This window comes from Cryptotermes secundus, unplaced genomic scaffold, assembly GCF_002891405.2.
Source record: "Cryptotermes secundus unplaced genomic scaffold, Csec_1.0 scaffold501, whole genome shotgun sequence".
Lineage (NCBI taxonomy): Eukaryota > Metazoa > Arthropoda > Insecta > Blattodea > Kalotermitidae > Cryptotermes > Cryptotermes secundus.
The window spans coordinates 133,901-156,256 of record NW_019725007.1 but is presented as its reverse complement, the minus strand read 5'-3'; the positions used below and the strand labels follow the sequence as shown (position 1 = coordinate 156,256).

General features: G+C 44.4%; 1 protein-coding gene across 2 annotated transcripts in view; it reads left to right on the top strand.

Moving 5' to 3' along the window:
- Positions 1-22,356, top strand: part of LOC111863183 (arginine kinase) — a 189,294-nt gene that overhangs the window by 119,596 nt on the left and 47,342 nt on the right. The gene's annotated exons all lie outside the window — the stretch shown is intronic.

Below are 22,356 nucleotides of genomic sequence, written 5' to 3'. Positions count from 1 at the left end.
GGCGTATCGAAATCCTCATTTCAGAAGTTGCCAGTATCTTTGTAAGCGTTGTTACTGTATCAAGATTGGTAACTGCGTCGTGTTTCTAAGTGTTCCTGGAAGATTGAGAAGTTCCAGTTTCTTCGATAAGACAGCCGGAATTATGGAAGTTTATCTCGCCAGAATAATGCCCATTATAGCGAAGTCTGTGTTTTGGATGTAAAATTAATAGGTTCTTTCAGACCTTCATTTGCGATTGTCACTTCTGCCTTAATGCAGTGTTATTTCTTTCGGATTGAGTTCACCTGCAGTGAGTGGTAGTTTTTTTAATTTTTCATAACATAGATGGTTGTTGATTATTGGGAATTGAAGGTAATCCATTATCACATTCGAGTTTTACGTCACGTGTTTTTGGCCAAGCACCCTTTTCACTTCTCTCTGTGCAGATGACCGTAACAAAACTTCAAGTGTTTGACCGTTGAACGACAGTTTATTTGTGTCCGTGCCGCCGCATTTAGGCTTGTCCTTTTTATGCAGTACTTTGATTCCAAACATATAGTGCAAAATTTCTAGACTTTCTGCCTTAAGTGACCAGTTCAGTGTACGTGTGAAGTGATTTGTAGATTAGCTGACTCGTGTGCAGGTTATTAGTCGCGGACAATACTGCCAGGAACCAGTATATAATTGTGACCTGTGTGTGGCTTATGTGACCGGCAGGCAGTGGTTTACCGTCCACACATCTTGCGAGGCTTGGACAGGATTCCAGATGTATCGTTCATTTCCTGCTGTTGCGCAAATGAGAACTTATGTGTTTTATCCGTTATCAAAGGTCCTTATATAACCGTTATAATATATAAGTATCGGAAGATATAAAATTAAAATTCCCTTAGGGATTGCAGAACATTTAGCCTAAGCATCATTAGTATACCGTTCTTTTTATTTGTTGCGTATTAGTTGGTACATCTTCTTTAAGCAGTGAATTTTGTATATGTTCAGAACATATCCAGATAATGCATATGACCACGTGACGCTCCACAAAACTCGTTTTATGAATATCATAAATGTTGCCTATTGTGCCATAGCTGAAGCGGTTAGTCGCTGGCTTCCCACCGAGGCGGCCAGGGTTCGATCCTGGGGTCTGGTCAAGTGGGATTTGTGGTGGACAAAGTGGCGGTGGGGCACGTTTTCTCCGAGTACTTCGGCTTCCCCTGCCCATCTTCATTCCAACAATTGCTCCACAATCACCCTCACCTATCATCTGTGGCTGGTACAGTAGGCCAGAAGTGGCCGCAGTGCCAAGTGGACCCATCTCACCCAACAAAGAGTAATAAATAATAAAGTTGGCCGTACATCCAAATTAAATTTATTTTGCCTTGTTCAGCTTCGGTTGTAAGAAGTGGCTGCAATTGGCGGTGTGTCCAGACGCGTCATAGGGAAGAATGGTTTGGAGTGTTGCGTAGACTGCAGGTGCAGTTGGTTGGTCACTGTGCGTTAAGTTGTGCCGTATTCGCTATGGCAAATAAACGTGAAGGTTCTGTCCGGGGTTCTGCGACATTTGTTGATAACAATCCCACCCTCTTGCCCTCCAAGAATCACTTAGGCCCCCCATACACACACAGTTTAGCCTTCCGATAGACCTTACAAGCAAAACTGTGACAGTTTACCCCTTCCCTTTTCTCCCCATACACACGCAGATAAAGCGGCAGGCTTCATGCCACAATCACGGTCTTCCAGCCTATAATGTTGAGTCACACACGTCACGTGCTACGGTCCTGCAAGCAGAACTGACGGACTGACGGGTTTTCCACAGGCCAACAGTCCAAACGATTGGCCGGCCGGCCGCACCACACAGTCAGTTTTGCCTTTCAGTCTTCAACTATGCAGGCCGAACTGGAGGCCAAACTGTGTATGTATGGGGGCCCTTAGAGGGAATACAGACGCTTTTATGAAGAAATGAAATTGTCGTCCCAGAAGCCGCCAAGCAGGAAGTGCTGTTAACCGGAACCTGCAGTGTGGATACTGCCCAAACATTTGTACCAGTCTTTCAGTGTGATGACGCTCTTTGTCATTTTGCCCTTTGCAGCTTCAGTTTAAATGCGTTACACACCAAACTTGTCACAGATGGGGTAATATGAAGGCGTGCGTACTCCAGTCTTTCGCTCAGCGTAAGACCTTTCTCGGTTATTCTTGTTCATTTGATTGGCGGATGTCTCGTAGAAGTCAAACGAAATAAAACAAAACTCCGTGGCTTGAGTCCGCAAGCGAACTGTACCGACCGAGCGAACGCCGGTTGCCGGCGAAGTTAGTGCTGACCACGCGACAGCCTCCATCCGCTAAAGTTGTGTTGTGGAAGTGTCTGTTTTAAAAAGTGTTTAAATCAACCAGTAAGAAGTAAAATTTTGCAAATGGGCCCCAATTTGATAATCCGTCATGGCGGTCTACAGGTGTGTCAGCATCGAAACAGCATTGGCCGACAGTCTCTTGAGTTTTATTTTGGGCATTGTTCCGCTAGACAGCGCTACTGATTGCTGCAAGCTTGTGGCTTCCCTGCTCCATGTCTGGAGTCAGAAATGCAGATCTGGCACAAGTATTCCCCCCCACCCCCACCCGAGTTTGGGCTAGCTAGTCGCGCCTCTGCCAGGAAGGTGAAATTGACTGTGCTTAGGCACTCCACCATGAAGACGGAAGGGGGAATGGAAGTATAGCTCCATGCTGTAATAATCTCGGAACTTTACAGGTTTGTATAGGAAGTACTGTCGTCATATCACCGTTTGAAGCAGGTTGAATTGCGGACCTGCATGATTTGTTTTGGCGCACGGGTGCCATCTTCAGGTCAGGTTAATTTGTCATGCACTGCAAGAGCTCAAGAGCCTGGGTGGCGCAGTCGGTATAGCGACTGGCTACAGGCTGGACGATCGAGAAGTCGGAGTTCGAGTCCCGGTAAGGTCAAGAATTTTGTCTTCTCCAAATCGTCTAGACCGATTTTGGGGTCCACCCAGCCTCCTATCGAATGGGTACCAGTGGCTCTTTCTCCGAGGGTAAAGCGGTAGAGGCGTGAAGCTGACCACACGCCCATCTAGTGCCAAGAAAATGTGGATCTATACATCCACTCCCCCGTACGCCTTCATGTCGTAGTGCTTAATTCGTTGAGCACAGGGACAACTTTACCTTTTACTGCAAGAGCTCAGGCCAGGCCAGCAAGAACAGCAGAACAAGGAACCGTGTGAAGTGGACGTGTTCATTGTCTGAAACTCTGGCAACATAAGTACAGTGTGAAGCAGCAGATAAAAAGCAACCCATTCTAGTACACAAGGTATATGTATATTATATAATGTACGAGTATAACATACCGGTGGATCAAGTCGGTTTACATGGAAAACTTGCGCAAAGTGCACGGTAGAATAATTGTAACTAAAAATCGAACCTGAAGACGGCACACACATATGCCGAAACATGTCCTGCACAGCAACTCCACCTGCTGGAAATGGTGTTGTGTTAGCAGGAATGCAATGAATATTGTGTATGCTGATTTACACAGAAGGTGCAATATGAGAGGTTTATGGTCATGCACATATTCGGAGGTACATAGAGATACGTACACACCGAAGAAAGCCGTCCTCCGGGATATGGCGCCGTGTAGATGTTGTATTAACCGACGTTTCGGAGGAACGTATCGCCTCCAGCTTCAGGGTAGAAGAAAAAAGAAGAAAAATCCGCGAGCGAGGAACCAGCACTCACGCTTTCTTAAGTCACCTCCGTGAAAACCTCAAATCTTACATACGTACGAGTAGACGCTGTCCGTTTCTTTTTCTTGTCGCAGCGAAATTTGAAATTGCCGAAAGCATGAGCCAGCGCTGCGTAGACACGGATGAGCGCACATCTGGGACGCTAGCAACAGAGGAATTCGGGAGATTCGAGTGGTTCGGCCTGTTTCTGTTTCAGCAGACCTGGCAATCACTGCCCGCTGCTCTTCCGTCTGAGATGCTTCAGTGGCTACGTGAACTGGAGCTACCGCCTGATAGGAACCCAATCGAATGTTTCAAATGGGACTTGAAATGAACGTTTTGTTGAATTTATTGCTATTATTTACGGTTTATTTAACAACGCTGTCAGCATCTCGGAATATTTGCATGCAAACGCTTGGATGAGTAGGGAATAGTGGATTGGGAAGGATGTGGAAGTTAGCCTAAGGCACATTTACGGAATTTATCTGGAGCGCCCGAGAACAACCACGAAAACATCAGGATAGTTCGTAATCCGGCTGAGATTGAAACCAGGCATTTCCAGGATACAAGGTAGCATTACTTGCTCGGCCACACGTGTTTGTAACAATATTGTTGTGATTGTTATTGCGACGATAGCGCAAGGTTGTACTACATATCTCCATTTAGAGCCTTCATGAAATCATAAACAAGTTGGGCCATGTTTGATATGGTCTTGAAGTTGTTTAGGGCCCTAGCCCACAGCTGTAGGGAAATGGGGCTTAAGCATGGAATTCTTCTATCGATACAAATTGTTTTCTTGCACGTTCATAATGCGTAAGGCTGATAATATTAAAGTGCAGCGCATTTAAGTTTGAATTGTGGATGCAGTGCGCAGTGTAATGTAATGATTTTGTTTCACGCCACAAAGGCCCACTTGAGAATGGGGGTATGAGCAACAGGCGTGACTTTGGAAATAGATGAAACCCAAATCCTGAAGGTGCCGACGAATATAATTAAAACTTTATGGATTATCGCTCTTGAAAACCTGATCAGGGTGCCGCGTATTTGCGAAATGAATGTCATAAATCACAACAACAAAAAATTATGTCTTAGGTCGAGGGCACACCAAGGAAACCGGCAAATATAACTTCCGAGAATTATTAGCCTGAGTTGAACACACGTTACTGAATTGAGCAGCGCAAATTGAGGAAACGGCAGTGCGGTTTCTTCAGTTTGCGCCGCTACTCAGTAACGTGTGTTCAACTCAGGCTGGTAATTCTCGTAAGTTGCGGTTGCGTTGCGGTTGCCAGTTTTCTAGGTGTGCCTTCGACCTTATCTAGACTTTAAGTTGCGGTCACCAGCTGCTTAGTTGCTACATCTGTAGTTAAGTAAACCTAGCTGCCGATGTAGAATTCCGTAAGGCTAGGTTAGGGCCAAGAGTGCAGCACGTGTGGAGACGAAAAGCGACTTGTTCGGAAGCGAGCAAGTTTGGTGATCAGATTTGACGAAAGTTTCGAAATAAACGCGGTAGTTTTAACCTTGCAAGTATACTTTGCTGTGTTTGTGGCCACGTTGACATAACACATTCATGTGCTAACATGTTTAGCGGCGTTTTGATAATTCTGTTCACCAATACTGGAGATCACGGCGAGCGAACACTTATTTTCGTGTTCTGTTTTAATTTTGCTAGAGCTTGTAACATTTATACATATGCCAAGTGTTATTACCATTAATCAACAATGGAAATAAAATCTATAAGGGATTTGATGATTTTATTTTAAACAGGAACCGAGAAAATTTCCACATTGACCAGTTCAGTAACATCTTGTCCAAGTGCTCTGAACTGAAACCTAAACATTGTCATGTAGAATCTGAGGTTATCACAGCGGTCGTTATGAAGATTTAAATCTTCTGGCATAGCCGTGTAGTCCGGTGAGAGTCAGTCGATATTCTGGACGAAAATTCCGTCTCCATTTTCAGGGTTAACTGTAACCTGACTACACAGCGTTATGTCCCAGAATATAGATCTCCTCTGAATGCTGTCATGTTGGTCAGGCTTACGACCGTTCAAGTGACTAGGCTGCCGTTGTAGCATAAGATATATAACTTCGGCATGATCTGCTCTGCAAAGCCTGTACTGACAGAGGACTTGTGTCTAGTGCACAAGGAAGACTTTTTCATTAACATTCTATATGTGCGAAATGTATGCTTGACGAAAGACCAAGCATATTCATAACAGACAAACCAATATTCTCATCAGAGAGCGTGTTACGTAAGGACTATTACCGCAAGGGTTCAGTTGGGGGGTGAAAAATCTCTGGTCATGGGTCTCAAGGGGCCTGACGCCAAGACACTGATTGCCGGTAAACTGTCAGTCTTAAAGTAACTTGACTTGGACGTGACAAAGGCGAAGCTTGTTTATAAGAGAGAAACCCATCCTTTCGTCAGAGAGTATGTTGCATGAGGACTGTGACTGCAAGGGTTCAGTTGCAGAAACAAATCTCTGGTCGTGGGTCTCAAGGGATTGGTGCTAAGACGAACTGTTTGACGGTAAAGCACCAGTCGTGAAGTGACTGTGGATACTTGTGAAGTGTAAAGTGTAGCCACTAGCTGTATCAAATACCCCAATAAACCCAGTCTTCAATTGAAAACTCCGCCTATAGACACTATTATTATGTTTAATAGTAATTACAGCACCCACGTGAAGTTCGCAAGTTATAAGGTACATACACTGTGGGAACGCCATCCATAAATGTGTTGTGTTTATGTCAAGAGTTCTAGTAACAGCTCATGACGTCATATGTTGGGGTATGCTTACTTTACTTGAAATACCACTGCGATATTTGTGAATCTGTTATATGTACCGAGTCTTAGAGGTAATTTAACCAATGAGGCAGCACATATTTGTTCTCGATGTTGCAGAAACATGCAACTAGCAGACCTCTGTACTCTAACCTTCGAACCGAACGATTTCATTTCGATTCGTTTTCCCTGGAACTACATGCTACTGATAGGAGGCCAGTGTTAATATTTTTATGTTCCGTTGATTTCAACGGGTACTTTCCATAATCGAAATCACATTTTATGACCGGGAAAGATAACAAATCAAGCGCAGAAGTTGTTTGGCCTTCAGTGAGGTAACTATGCAACTGGAACTGCAAAGGAATCGGTCGAGAGTTTTCTAGAGAGCGCAGCCAAGAAGCAAAGTAGTGTTACGTGCCAGTCTGACACGACAGGAGGAGCTTCCGGCCTTCCCGTCTACGCCCGTGCTCAGAAGAAGACTCGTACACATGTGTGATTGGACTAATGGCAGCCGTGGAAAACTTTGTTTTGAATTTTGTGTTTTTGTTTGACAGCGTGTCTAATACGTTCTGATCATTAGGGCATATTTCAAAATTGAATGAAAAGGTTTCAATTGCGTTTTAATAGTTTAAAAATAAGTATTTGTAGTCTGTCCTCTTGTAACGGAAGATGTAGGTTCACCACACCACCAGAGTGCCGAGCATTAGAAGTGTCTACATGAGCAGTAACATGTGGCAGACATACGTACTCCGCAAGGTCAGAGAGGCACTAGTGACGCCTTGTGTAGGGTTCCGGAATGCTGTATGACAGTAGAGCGTTAAAAATATGCATATAGCTGGCGCCAGTGGAGTGAAAACTGAGAGTTCTGCTAATCATCACTGTTCCATGCCCTCTCTTTCCTGTCAGAGTTGTCATCGATTGAAGATGGGACGATTGGTGTTCTGCGCCCGTTTAAGTTTGAGGCGTCTGGAAACTGAAGCTACCCACTGGGTGCCGGAGTCGCTGCCAGTATGTAGTTGGGATGAAGAAGGAACTCCCATACTCGAACGTTTTTGTATTATTTATTTGTGTAGTCCTTATCATTTAAATAAATGTACTCGCAGTTCCATGTTAGCAGAGCAACCAGTAAGCAGCATGTTCGGAAGTACGTCTCAACATATTGCCTCCAGAGTGCTTGAGAAGCCAACGGTTCCTCAGCTTCTACTTTTTTTATTGCTAGTGGGGTGGGTCTAAGTCCCTTGTACTGCGACCACTTCTGGCCTATTGTACCAGCCACAGATGATAGGTGAGGGTGATTGTGGAGCAATTGGTGGAATGAAGATTGGAAGGGGAAACCGAAGTACTCGGAGAAAACCTTCCCCAGCGCCACTTTGTCCACCACACATCCCACTTGACCTACCCGGGATCGAACCTGGGCCGTCGCAATGGGAAGCTAGCGACTAACCGCTTGAGCTGTGTCGCGGCCATTCCTCAGCGTACTTATGGAGCTGAGCCCTTCTTGAGGAGCCGCCAATTCTGCAGCTACTCAATTTCCCAGCATTTTATGGAACCCGAAAGTCATTACCGTGTTCACAAGAGCCCCCCCCCCCCACTGGTCCCTATCCTAAGGCCAGATCACACCATGGCCACACCATTTCATCATCTAAGATCCATTTTAATATTGTCCACCCACTTACACCTCAGCAATCCAAGACATTTCGGAATTTTATGGATCACGAAGATTCATTACAATGTTCACAAGAGCCCTTCACTAACCCCTAAGCTAAGCCATATAAATCCAACCTCAAGTGGCCCTCTTCCTTCATGTGTTCGTACGAAACCTTTATATACATTCATCACCCACGCGTGCTACATACCCAGACTTGATCATGCTAATGAGGCGTTAGGAATTACCACGAAACGAGATCCTTTCTGCTACTTACTGGATGCATTGAAATTCAGATCACACTTTCGATGAATTTTTGCCCAACAGTAAGTACATGTTTGTTAATCCACTATCGGACGCCCAGTGCCAGTCATAATGCAGGTTTGAGGATTTGATGAAAACCGGTTGAGGTCGTCGAAATGCCGCTGCTTTTATTTCAGTGTAGCGCGCAAGTTTCCGACGGAAAGAAACTGCTGTAGCGTCCACATGTGGACAAGTCCACAGTGCCTTGAACTGCAGTATCCGCCCTTGGTGTCAGAATGCCCGTATCTCCTCTCAGGTTTCGGTACCTTAGGATGAACCGAGTTCCATTCGTGACGTACAGTACGGCCTCGACAGAAATAGTCGGGTAAAGGTGAAAAGTATTCAGAGTTAACGTGTGCCAGGTCTCCAGGACATCTGCTAACGGGAAGACAGCGTTCAGCCTCGTGACATGTAGCCCAGTTTCCAGCCCATGTGTATACTGTTATGTCATCCTTCGCCAAGTATTCAGGTGGTGAATGTGCTTCAAGGAGGTGTGTAGATACAATGAAATATTATAGCTACAGTTCAGGATCGTAGCCAGAGAATTTTGTACCCTGGCGGAAGATAATTACATCAAGAGATTATACTGGATACTAGTGAAATATCCGTTGAAAATTCAGTGGAAGATCCTATAGTTATGTAAGATCTCAGATTTTCACGGCGCTGACTATGAAGAAAGCTGTCTTCTGGGATGTGGCGCCGTGTAGATATTGTGTTAATCGACGTTTCGGAGGAACGTATCGCCTCCATCTTCAGGGGAGAAGAAAAAATAAAATCCTCAAGCAAAGAACCAGCGTGAGCAGGTGCAAATAGACCAAAATTTGCACCTGCTTACGCTTGTTCTTTGCTTTCTCCTTTTTTCTTCTACCCTGAAGATGGAGGCGATACGTTCCTCCGAAACGTCGGTTAACACAATATCTACACGGCGCCACATCCCAGAAGACAGCTTTCTTCATCCTATAGTTACGTTCTCTTCCTGCGGGTTTGTTGAGAAGACCCCAACACTGATCTCGTGTCCGTTACTGCCATTGGTGCGCACTGAATATGCGCGCTATGAAGACGGCAATATCTCCCTGCCAGATTTCGCTATCTCTTGGCCGAGTTTTTAACTAGTCTTGAGTTAGCGTGTATAGATAGAGGCAGTAGACATGCAAGTAGGGGTGTGTAGCAGTGAAACTCACACACAAATTCCAGGGGAATTTAGGCAGGCCTGACAAATGTTGCACACAGCGTGCCCCGTCTTTTTTGTATAGATATTATAAAGCAGAAACTCCTGCTACATGTGTACAAGTCGCTGTCGTGCCCAGTGCAAGTTCATTTCATTTTCTTTCTGTTTTTACTTGTACCAGGAGTTCATTTGGCACACAGTTTTATCGACAGCTGGTCTTAAAACTGTTTCCCATTTTTGTAAAGAGACTTGCTGTGTTCCAAAGAAAACGGTGAAAGAAAAGAAAAGGTTTTATATGGAGTAGTCTTGAAGCAGGTTCTTTTTTCGTTGAGATGACGCACTTTCGGAGTATTGATTGATTGATCAGTAACTGTCAGATGACAGGTCCACAGTCTCTTCCAAAACAGTTCCTCCACTTAATGTGATCTTCTGTTTTTGGAAAGAGACTATCCAGGAAAAGTGATAATGTGGTAGTTTTTCCATTTGCTTTCCACATCGCAGTACAACAGCCGTTCAAACCACTCTGGTCACGCCTGTTGCTATACGAACTTGAACCATCTCGAGCATCATTTGTTCTGTGCTTCAAGTCGCTGCTGATGACGCTGCTTCCGGCATCAGTTTTTGGTTTTTGGTGTCTCTCTTCGTCTGATGCCTACCCTTTGACCTGTCCAGCAAGGGAGGCCCTGCCAGTAGCTACGCTACCGCTGGTATAGCTCTCAGGGTCCTTGGCATACTCAAACCCCCTCACCACGATAAGGTGGAGACACCAACGAGGGGGTTTCGGAGTATATACCCTGAAAATGGAGGTAGCAGGTTCGTCTGAAACGTTTGTACTTACCAAAGTAACTTGATTTTAATATTCACCGCCGTACAACTTTGTCCCTAATTTTTCCTTTAATTCTGTTTTGCATGTAAATGTCCACATTAAACAATTTCCTTTTATTAGAGGTAACCTTGACATTACTTTCTAGTCTTCATTCTCTGATTGACATATTTTCCCCATAAAGCAGGTTTCCGTTTAAGTGGAATTAAAGTTTTCGCCAGACTTAGTACATTAACGCGATTACAACTTGCGATTGTGCAAGTAGACAGGTTTCTTGTAGTTTAGGTGTTTTTTTTTTGTCGGTGTCACGACTAACTGAAAATGAACTAGTTTGACTTACAGATTCCTTAAACCCTAGTGGAAATGGACGCAATTCGATTTTTAGTACCAGTTGAGGTAGTGGCTGTTAATTTTCAGTTGTATGTATACAGTAATAATGACCTTTAAAGAATATTATACATACGTTCTGAGATTTGAAGTGTCTTTTCACCTTTTAAATCCGGAAATGATGTTACTGTTGAATCCTGACGTATGTTATTTAAAGCAAGGATTCTACCCCCAAAGTACTGGGGGGTGGCATTATATCCCGGATGCCTGCCACAAACGTTGCTACGCAGCGATCATGTCTGTGAGTCGAAAAAAACACAAAAATTGGGATTACAACTAACTTCGTGGAGCTGAGCCCTCCTTGAGACGCCGCCAATTCTGCAGCTACTCAAGAACTTCCCAGCACATATAACTCGAAGGTTCATTACCATGTTCACAAGAGCCCTCCGCTGGTCCCTATCCTGAGCCAGATCGATCCAGTCCATACCACCCCATCCTCTTTACGATAAATTTTAATATTATCCACCCACCTACGCCTTGGTCTTCCTAGTTGCTCTTTCCTTCTGGCTTTCCCTCCAATATTCTATATGCATTCCTCTTCTCCCTCATTCGTGCTGCTTGCCCTGTCCATCTCATCCACCTTGACTTCTGATTATACTTGGAGAAGAGTACAAGTTGTGAAGCTCTTCATTATGCAGTTTTCTCCAACCTCTTGTCACTTCATCTCTCTTTGGTTCAAATAATCTCCTCAACACCCTCAGTCTGTGTTCCTTCTTTAATGTCAGAGACCAAGTTTCACACCCAGACAACCACAGGCAAAATTATAGTTTTGTATGTTCTAATTCTTATGTTTTTGGACAACAGGCGAGAAGACAAAAGGTTCTGGACCGAATGGTAGCAAGCATTACCCGAGTTCAGTCTCCTCTTAATTTCCTCCTGAATCAGGTTTCGATCTGTTATCGTTGTTCCCAAATATCTGAACTGTGCCACATTTTCAAAACATCTGTTTCCTATCTTTAAGTCACGATTTTGCCCTGCATTTTGGTGACGAGACAGCAACATATACTTAGTTTTCTCAATGTTTACTTCTAGACCAACCCCCTTACTTGCGTCAGTTAAAGTTTGTGGTTTTTCTTTATGGTATCTACATTATCACCCAGTAGATTCACATCATCGGCATAGGCCGTTTAATATTAGTCCCAAGAATTGGGCTCATAGTGTTCAAAAATATATATTTAAATTGACAGAGAGACTGGGTAACTGCCCCTCGGTCCCCGTTGTTGACAGTATATATATATTACATAATGTTAGCAATCAGAATTACGTTTGATTCTATAAGCTAATTTGCTGTAGTATTCTTCGTAACGTGGAGAGGACTCATCCAGAGATAAGTCCTAGTTACCCCTCTCTCAGGTCGGCTGGCCAATTCCTTTTCAATCTTCGTCCATTGTGCGGTTCCAGTAACGGTTGCATTAGTATGTTCTCATGTCCTTCTGTTTTGTTGAGGTATCTTGTGCTTTTCCCTTTTATGACTTCCTTCACTAGCGGCACTTTCAGGTCTTCATGGAATGTTATATTGGAAACATACCATGGGGCGTTTGTAATCATACGTAGTATCTTTGACTGACATCTCTGGATTATGGAAATATTGGTTTTGCTAGCACGTCCCCATATTTCCACGCCATATGCCCAAATTGGTTTTATTATTGTTTTGTAAAGCAAAACCTTGTTGTCTAATGAGAGTTTGGACTTTCTTCCAAGTAACCAATGCATATCCTTTATTTTTAAATCAATCTGTTTGCCTTTTTTGTAATGTGTTCCTTCCAGGTTAGAGGTTGTCTAGATGAATACCTAAGTATTTTGTGCTGGGTGATTCAGATATTTGTATGTTATTAAAGAAAACTGCAGGACATTGTTCTCTTCTTAGACTGAAGTTTACTTGCACTGACTTGGTTTCGTTGATTTTTATTTTCCGTGTCCACTCTTGTATTTGGTTTAGATGATTTTGCAAAGTGAAGGTAGCTCTTGCTGTATCTGTGTTGGCAAATGTGCCCCTTGTTGTGTTGGCATTGACTGGTAGGTCTGCTGTATACAGTAAATAAAGTAGTGGGCCTAAGACACTGCCTTGTGGTACACCTGATTTTATTGCAAAATTGTTAGATGTGCTATCATTGATTCTCGTTCTGAACTCTCTGCCACTTATATAGGATTTTAGTAAGTGGAAATAAGTGATGGGCAGATATTTTTTGATTTTGTACAGTAGTCCTAGATACCATACCTTATCAAAAGCTTGACTTGCATCTAGGAAGACCGATGTGAAATATTGTTTATTTTCTATTGCTTGGTGTATTTTGTGTGTTATTCTATGTATCTGCTGTACAGCGGAGTGGTTTTCTCTAAAACCAGATTGATGTGATGGTATCCATTCTTCTATATTTGGGTCAGACCCTATTCTTTTTAAGAGAAGTCTTTCGAGGAGCTTAGATATGATGGATAATAAACTTATAGGATGATAGGATGACACACTATTAGGATTTTTGCCTGGTTTGAGGATCAGGATTATTTCTGCTGTTTTTAGCTGATTTGGCCAGTATTTATGTTTGAGGATAGCATTAAATATATATGTGAGAAGTACTAACCCTTTTCTTGACATTTCTTTTAATATTATTGGAGTTACTTGATCAATGCCAGGTGTGTTTCTTAAATTTAGGAGTGCTATTTCGTTTTGCACTTCTTTAACTGTAAAAATTTTATTTCTGGTGTAATGCTGATATTTTAAGATATTTGTCTTTCTATTTCTTTATCAGCCTCGTCATCATATGGTGTAAAAACTGTAGCCAGATATTCAGCGAACATAGCTGCTTTTTCTTCATCACGTCTTGCCCACAATGTTTGCGGCGCCATTTCATTTCTTATGGGATGTATCTGTGTCTTGGTTTTTTTTTAAGTGTTTGATGGGTTTCCAGACGGTATTGTCATATCTGTTGAGGCTGGTTATATAGTTAGAGGAGGGTATTTCTCTTGCCTCTTTAATTTTACACTTCATCCTATTACTTATATGGCTATATGTTGTTTTATCTATTGGTGCTTGACTTCTATGCCACCTGGCTCTTGCTTCCTCAGCTATGAGTTTTTTAATTTCAATTGGAACATTCCTTGTGTTATTTTGGAAGGGGATTTTAGGTGTAGCATCTTGGGTTGCCTGTTTTATAGTGTTGATTAGAGAGGTTAGTGCGCTGTCGGTTTGCATTGGGCTCTTGAGCCTCACATTTAGATTTATATCTGCTTGTAGCTTCATCCTGTATTCTTCCAAATTTGTGTTTTTATTGTGCAGTTTACTTCTTGGCGTTTTGTGAATAGCATGACCACTGACAGTGGCTACAATTGGTGTGTGATCTGAAGAGAGATCGAAACTGGGTACCACATCCATGTATTCTGAAGGAATTCTATTAGTAACGAAGAAGCCCAAGAGGTCAGGGGTTTTGTTGGGATCTGTTGGCCAGTATGTGACAGTATATGGAACATTAGCCGTTACTCATTACTGACGCTGCAGATCACACAAAATCCCACGAGCTAGATCTGTCGTGTATTTTGTGTCTTAAGAGACGAACAGTTACTCAGTGCTGGGAATTCCATCGTGCGATAGTGCGACAGATCTCCAGCCTGAGTCAGCCCGGTCTAGTGCACGGTCGTTTAGGCGATAGAGGGGCCCCCAGGTAATGCAAGTTACCTTGAATGTTTTGCCCATCAGTGCTACGTGACTCAAGGCACTAAGCGTTTGCATCAGTGGCGGATCCGCCGTCTGGAAGGCAGGCCTCGTGAAGTGTAGATTAATGAAACTTTAAAGTTTGGCCATATGTAGCGGAGACTAGGGGAGGTATACTTGGTGTAGCTGGGGTTATGAGATCGAAATGTTTAAAAGGTAAAATCACCCCCCCACACACACGCACACAGACGAAATGGCCCGATGTGTGACAAGGAAGAGAATCCAGCATATATATCATATAAAAATGTTGCGAAACTTAAGTGAAGAGTGACTGGGGAAATGTTAATAAGATATTGTGGCGTATAGACCCGTTGCTAAGCGGTGACTTTTTAAACAGCGACCATTTCTTGGCAGCGGCTCGGTAAATACGTTCCCGTTGCTAGGCAACAGTTAAACTACAACAGTATAAATGGGCGTGTTTGTATGTGGTCCATGCCGAGTTGTAAAAAAAAAGGATACAGTTCATTTGAGAGTTCTGTACAGGAGTCTGTGAAAAGAGGAGTTGAGCGCGTGAAGCTCTGCACTGTTAAAGCCGTTCCCAGGAAACGGCTGGTGAAAAGACAGCAGACTGCAAAAGGCTTAGTGGGTGCTGTGGTCATTTTCGAATCGTGGGGATCAGCGGTGGTCACTAAGTCCATTGGCAATACAAACACCGTCTATAGTCACTCACAGCTGTGTGACAGTACTTAACGTTAACGACTTCAGATAACAGGAACAACGAATCGGTGAGGAATATTGAAAACTTTTTCATAGTATTTGAGAAAAGGAAAAGAGCGATAGGTTCTAGATATAAAGTGGAGTGGAGAGTGGAGTGGAGAGTAGAGAGTGGATAGTAGAGTGGAGATTGTAATGGAGTGTGGAGTGGAGCGGAGCGGAGCGGAGGTATCCCTGTAACAGGCCGTGAGGCCCATAGGGTTGCGAGATGTTGAGGTTCCCAAATTTTCTAGACAATTGGCTAATAGGTCAGCCTTACGTGCCGACCGCCCTTTACCCTCAAGAATATTCCTGGTACTCATTTCTGTTAGAGGTTGAGTCGACTCCAGGGCCATAGTGCGGCTGGAAGGATTAGGTAAATTTAAAATAGCCACCTCATTGGGACTAGAATCCCCGACCTTCCGACTTGTACCATATTGCCTCAACTAATTACGCTACCGCTTGCCCTCTTTAGATATAAAGGGAGAGGCAGTTGAAAGAGAAGAGTCTGTTAAGGATGTAAATATTTTTCATTTGACTGTTTTAAAATAGCGTAAAATTCACGTTCAAAGCCTCGTGTAGTTCAACTGTGAAGCATTGAACGGTGGGCCCATGTGAAAACAATGTATTGGTAAGGATATGAACAGTGCGGACATCGAGTATTTCTAACGCACTGGCCCAAAATTTTCATGGAGGAACAACATAAAATAAAAACTTGAAATATTAGTTTTCGGTCTGAGGTTCGAACTCCAGACCTCCAGAATACGAAGCAGGAGTTCGAACCTCTGTTTGATTCTAGGACATTTGAAAGACTCGCTAAATAGTAATGAATGCGTATCAGTGACAGAAATTTGAATGTGGATCGAAAATTAATTCGGTTGCTATTTTATTAAGTGCGGGTGCTGCCTAGATCCGTTCGGAAGAAATTTCGCTTAAACCGACACGGCACTCAGATAGGCCGATATTGACAAGGCTGTGGGGTATAGGCTTTTTTTTGCAGAACTGTAGTCTCTGGTTTGAAGACCGTAGATCAACCCTTGTGAGTAATGGAACACGACACTTGGAGCTTGTTTCTTAGATTCACCGAGTTAGTATAGGGGCTTCCCACCGCGGCGTCCGGGTTCGAGCCCGGGTCAGATCATGTGGGATTTGTGGTGGGCGTTGTGGCAGTGGGGCAGGGTTTTCTCCGAATACTTCGATTCCCCTGCCAAATTGCTCCACAATCACCACCATCTATGATCTGGGGCGGGTACAGTAGGACTGAGTCGCACCCCACTAAGGGAGGTCAAGAACTTGTGGTGCTTTGCACCCTCTCTCTCATACGTCTTATAGCGTGATGCTTAATTTATTGAGCTCAGTGACAACTTAACGTCCATAATACACGCGAATGACTGTGAACATTTTCCTTGTGCCGTCAGCAGAATGGCTGTTGGCCCGAGTCCCAGCATGCGAAGGTCAAGGCCGGGGTTGGGGTGCCCCTTTGCAGGTAGAACGGCTTTGAGGCTCCGAGGCAAGAATGCGACAGTATTGAGGCGAGCCGTTGCGAGAGTAAATATAATTCCTTGTTAAGAAAAATGAGGGTTCAGCGGTGGCATGTTTGCTTTTGAAAGACGTTTGCCTTGCCAGCAGGAGGAGCCCCCCCCCCCCGTCTTCTATAAGTGCAGATGTGAAACTGCTCCAACAGTTACTGTATTAGTTGCTCGAAGAAGTCGCGTTTTAGGCGGTCTTTCCGCAGAGGAAATTCAATCAGAAGGCTGAAGTCGTGTCCGGCCGTCCGTATAGCAAATATCCGAGACTGAACGTTTTAGGGGGTATCCCGACTTCCAGTTGTTGGATGAATTTAATGATAGCTCGTATTAATTCAATGTCACACGGACCTAACGCGGAATATATTTTTTCAAAGAATGGTCCAACGCCAAAAAGTATTGTAATGTAATTCTTATTAAGGTCTGAGAGCATTTTCCGTTATGGTGCCTATTTAAATAAATATCGTACAAGGACCGAGGGGTAGGTGTGTGGACAATGTTAAAATTGATCTCGGAGAGATAGGATGGTATGGATTGGATTGATCTGGCTCAGGATAGGGACCGCAGGAGGACTCTTGTGAACACGGTAATGAACCTTCGGGTTCCATGAAATGCTGGGAAATTCTTGAGTAGCTGCAGAATTGGCGGCTCCTCCAGAAGGGCTCAGCTCCATGAGAAAGAACCTTACAAGGAGACAGCGTATGACGGCTTGTAGTCGGTTACACGTATTTCTATTAAGGGCTCAGTTCCATGAGAAAGAACCGCACAAGGAGACAGCGTATGACGGCTTGTAGTCTGTTACACGTATTTCTATTAAGGGCTCAGCTCCGTGAGAAAGAACCGCACAAGGAGACAGCGTATGACGGCTTGTAGTCTGTTACACGTATTTCTATTAAGGGCTCAGCTCCGTGAGAAAGAACCGCACAAGGAGACAGCGTATGACGGCTTGTAGTCTGTTACACGTATTTCTATTAAGGGCTCAGCTCCGTGAGTAAGAACCGCACAAGGAGACAGCGTATGACGGCTTGTAGTCTGTTACACGTATTTCTATTAAGGGCTCAGCTCCGTGAGTAAGAACCGCACAAGGAGACAGCGTATGACGGCTTGTAGTCTGTTACACGTATTTCTATTAAGGGCTCAGCTCCGTGAGTAAGAACCGCACAAGGAGACAGCGTATGACGGCTTGTAGTCTGTTACACGTATTTCTATTAAGGGCTCAGCTCCGTGAGTAAGAACCGCACAAGGAGACAGCGTATGACGGCTTGTAGTCTGTTACACGTATTTCTATTAAGGGCTCAGCTCCGTGAGTAAGAACCGCACAAGGAGACAGCGTATGACGGCTTGTAGTCTGTTACACGTATTTCTATTAAGGGCTCAGCTCCGTGAGTAAGAACCGCACAAGGAGACAGCGTATGACGGCTTGTAGTCTGTTACACGTATTTCTATTAAGGGCTCAGCTCCGTGAGTAAGAACCGCACAAGGAGACAGCGTATGACGGCTTGTAGTCTGTTACACGTATTTCTATTAAGGGCTCAGCTCCGTGAGTAAGAACCGCACAAGGAGACAGCGTATGACGGCTTGTAGTCTGTTACACGTATTTCTATTAAGGGCTCAGCTCCGTGAGTAAGAACCGCACAAGGAGACAGCGTATGACGGCTTGTAGTCTGTTACACGTATTTCTATTAAGGGCTCAGCTCCGTGAGTAAGAACCGCACAAGGAGACAGCGTATGACGGCTTGTAGTCTGTTACACGTATTTCTATTAAGGGCTCAGCTCCGTGAGTAAGAACCGCACAAGGAGACAGCGTATGACGGCTTGTAGTCTGTTACACGTATTTCTATTAAGGGCTCAGTTCCGTGAGTAAGAACCGCACAAGGAGACAGCGTATGACGGCTTGTAGTCTGTTACACGTATTTCTATTAAGGGCTCAGCTCCGTGAGTAAGAACCGCACAAGGAGACAGCGTATGACGGCTTGTAGTCTGTTACACGTATTTCTATTAAGGGCTCAGCTCCGTGAGTAAGAACCGCACAAGGAGACAGCGTATGACGGCTTGTAGTCTGTTACACGTATTTCTATTAAGGGCTCAGCTCCGTGAGTAAGAACCGCACAAGGAGACAGCGTATGACGGCTTGTACTCTGTTACACGTATTTCTGTTATCTTTGCAACAAGAGTAAGTCTGTATGAAGATGAGAAGTACGTGCAATATTTAAATTGGAAAACCAGAGATAAAGAACTCACTTGGGAGACTTGGCCTTAGATGGGAGGATAACATTAAAATAGATCTAGTAGAAAGTGTGGACTGTATCTATCCGGCCCAAAACAGGATCAAATGGCGGGCTCTTGTGACACGGTATTGGACATTTTGGTTCCATGGCTTTAGTCCGCAGGCGAACTATACCGGCCACCGCTTGTCGGCGAAGTTAGTGCCAACTTTAGCGGATAGAGGGTGTCGCGTGGTCAGCGCAACGAATCCCCACGGCCGTTAATCTCGGTTTTCTACACTGGAGCCGCTATTTCTCCATTCAAGTAGCTCCTCAGTCCTCACGAGGCTGAGTGGACCCCAGTTCTCGGAGAACTGGTTCCATAAGGGGCTGGGAATTGTTTTGAGCTGCTGTCAGCTTCCCAAAGACACTTCGGCCCATGGTCAGTTATACATGGACATTAATTTTAGTGCTTTGTAAATAAGTGTGTGTGAAGAGAAGCACTACGATCTATGTATATGTGACTCCGTGTAATCTGGTTGAAGTTCACAGACCTTTTACTCCAGTCTTCAGAGTGACTGTGTCGCTTGCTGGTTTATTTTTGCTCGGCGTATTCGTTATCCCTTAAGATGGAAGTAGTACGTTCCTCCAAAACTTAGGTGAACATGTACCAGACTACACGGCTTCACATCCCAGAATATCGTACTCTTCAGTGATAGCTGTTCCACGCAAGGCAAGTACCGTTTCCTACAGCACGCTCACACTTCTGTTGGTTAGCGTGCGAACAGTTGTCAAGGCCCCCAACTTGACACGGGCGCATTCCAGTGGTGACTTCCCACTCTTCAGAGAGAGAGTATTGCATCTTGTCTGTCGTGGCCTGCCCGCAAACCTCGTAGCTTCCATCTTTCCGAGTTCCAGCATACAACATTGAATGTTTAATAAATGAAGTAGCGAATGCCCATCATCAGAATGATAACATCAAAAGGGTTGAGATGGGTAGGGCATGTAGGAAGCATGGGAAAAGAGAAGTTTTAATAGGGGAAACTTGGAAGATCGAACCGCTAGGAAAACCTGGACATAGATTGGAGGATAATATTACAAGAAGTTCTGGGAAGAATTAATCGCCTATTTTCCTTTGATACGACACGGACCGCAAAGAAAACTAAAACATTAGGCGGGTACACGCAGCAAGATGATATCCATTTATTTTTTCAAAGTAAGGAAAGTTTCATAACTTGTACTCTTCTCCAAGTATAATTAGAATGATCAAGCCAAGGAGGATGAGGTGGACAGGGCATGTAGCACGAATGGGCGAGAAAAAGAATGCATATAGAGTATTGGTGGGAAAGCCAGAAAGAAAGAGACCACTGGGAAGACCAAGGCGTAGGTGGGTGGACAATAATAAAATGGATCTTAGAGAAATAGGATGGTATGGATTGGATTGATCTGGCTCAGGATAGGGACCAGTGTAGGGCTCTTGTGAACATGGTAATGAACCTTCGAGTTGCATAAAATGCTGGGAAATTCTTGAGTAGCTGCAGATTTCGCTTCTCCTCAAGAAGGGCTCAGCTCCATAAGTAAGTAAGTAAGGAAGGAAAGCAGGCTAAAACGGATCTCAAAGAGACAGGTGGGAAGGTTGAACTCGATTCATCTGGATTAGGATGAGGACGAGTGGTGGACTGTTGTGGACGCGGTAATGAACCTTCGGGTTGCATAAACTGCTACGAAACTATAGGCTTCTCGAGGAGGGTTCGGCTGTATGGAGCGAGTTAGTGGCGAATGCCATATGCAGCAAATGCCTTCTTTATATATTGATTGATTGATTGATTGTACAGATCTTAATGGAACATGATATTACAGCTGGATTTATAGTTGTACATCGCTGTCTTGTGGGATGTAACATCGTGTAGCCCGTTAGAAGTAACAGCGTTTCGGCTGAACGTACCTCTTTAGTGGGGAAGAGTAAGCCAAGAATTGAGCCTGAATATGGGGCCATACGTTTTTCCGAAATGTCGGTGAACTTCTGGCATGCTGTAAAGGTCACAATCGCAGCAGACAGTGCCTCATATGTTAACAGCGACCCCCTATCTTGATCCCTACACGCAAGCAGTACGAATTTCCGAAGCAAGATTAACGAAGTGAAACTGACAGATTTGTGAGTAGATTTCGGCTTGAAGTAGCAGCGTGTGAACGGCACGAATTGCAGCAAAGCGAGCTCAGTTTCCCGCAGTCCCGCAGTTCGGATTTCGATGTATCGAGAAACAGACCACGAACACTGCCTTCTGCATTTTTTCAATTCACTGTTCATACAGTTTAACAGCGCCGTGGCTCAGTCGGTATGGCAGGAGTGAGGAATTTGGATTATATTCCCAGAAGGGACACGAGAATAGCGCCCATACCGGCTGAGGCGCACCCACTGGAAGCTGATCACTCACCACCATTTAGTGCCGAAGTACCTCTGTTTCTCCACACGCCTCCATGGTAAGGTGCAAGTATGTACTTAAACACAGAGAAAACTGTACATTGCGTAAATAAATAGAGTGAAACCACCTGTTTATTGGACACCGGAAGTTCTCCCCGTGGGAGTAGTGGCTAGTGGCTGGAGCGTGAAGGTCACTGCTGCTCATACTCGTCACCAGATTTTGGCCTCCACACTGCCGGTGTTTAAATATCACTCCGGGTTAGAAGTGTGCAGTGTGTATCGTGCGCGCGCCTGTAGGAATTCTGTCTAGCAGTGCAGTTGCATGACTGTGCAGGCAAGAAAGTCTTCCGGACTAGTCCACTTGCCGATTCCATTTGGAATGGATTGTGCCATGGGTTCGCGACTTCGGAAAAGATATAGGGGCCACATTCGCCGCGGAGCGTCAGGTTTGTAAGTGAAGACATTTCGTTGAAACCTCGTGCAGTTCATTAAAATGCCACGTACCCGTCAGTAATGGGTTGACGCACTCCCCGTTGCGGTTCAGGACTGGCTGGCCACAACGAGGCGCCGTCATTCCTACCCAGGTTTCTTTCCTTCTGTCCGTGGGTTCGAAGAATTCGTACTGTTCGGCTATCACATCTCTGCTAGGTTTCTTGTGACGTCACGCAGGTGTGACAGGTGTGATATTGTCTGGAGTATTGACGATACGATTTATCGTAAAATTTTACCTCATTGCACTTACATTTTTAAATTGTCTGTGCCAGTTCTGCACTGCACTGCTAAATGATTGAATGAATGACTAAATAAATAAATTATAAAATATGTTTATACAAATAGTCCGGGTTCGATTCCCGGCACTATCAGATTTTTCTGAGAAGTGGTTGGTCTGGAACGGGGTCCACTCAGCCTCGCGAGGACAATTGAGGACATATTTCAAGGATATGGTGGTTCCGGTCTAGAAAACCCGGATTAACGGCCGTGGGGATTCGTTGCG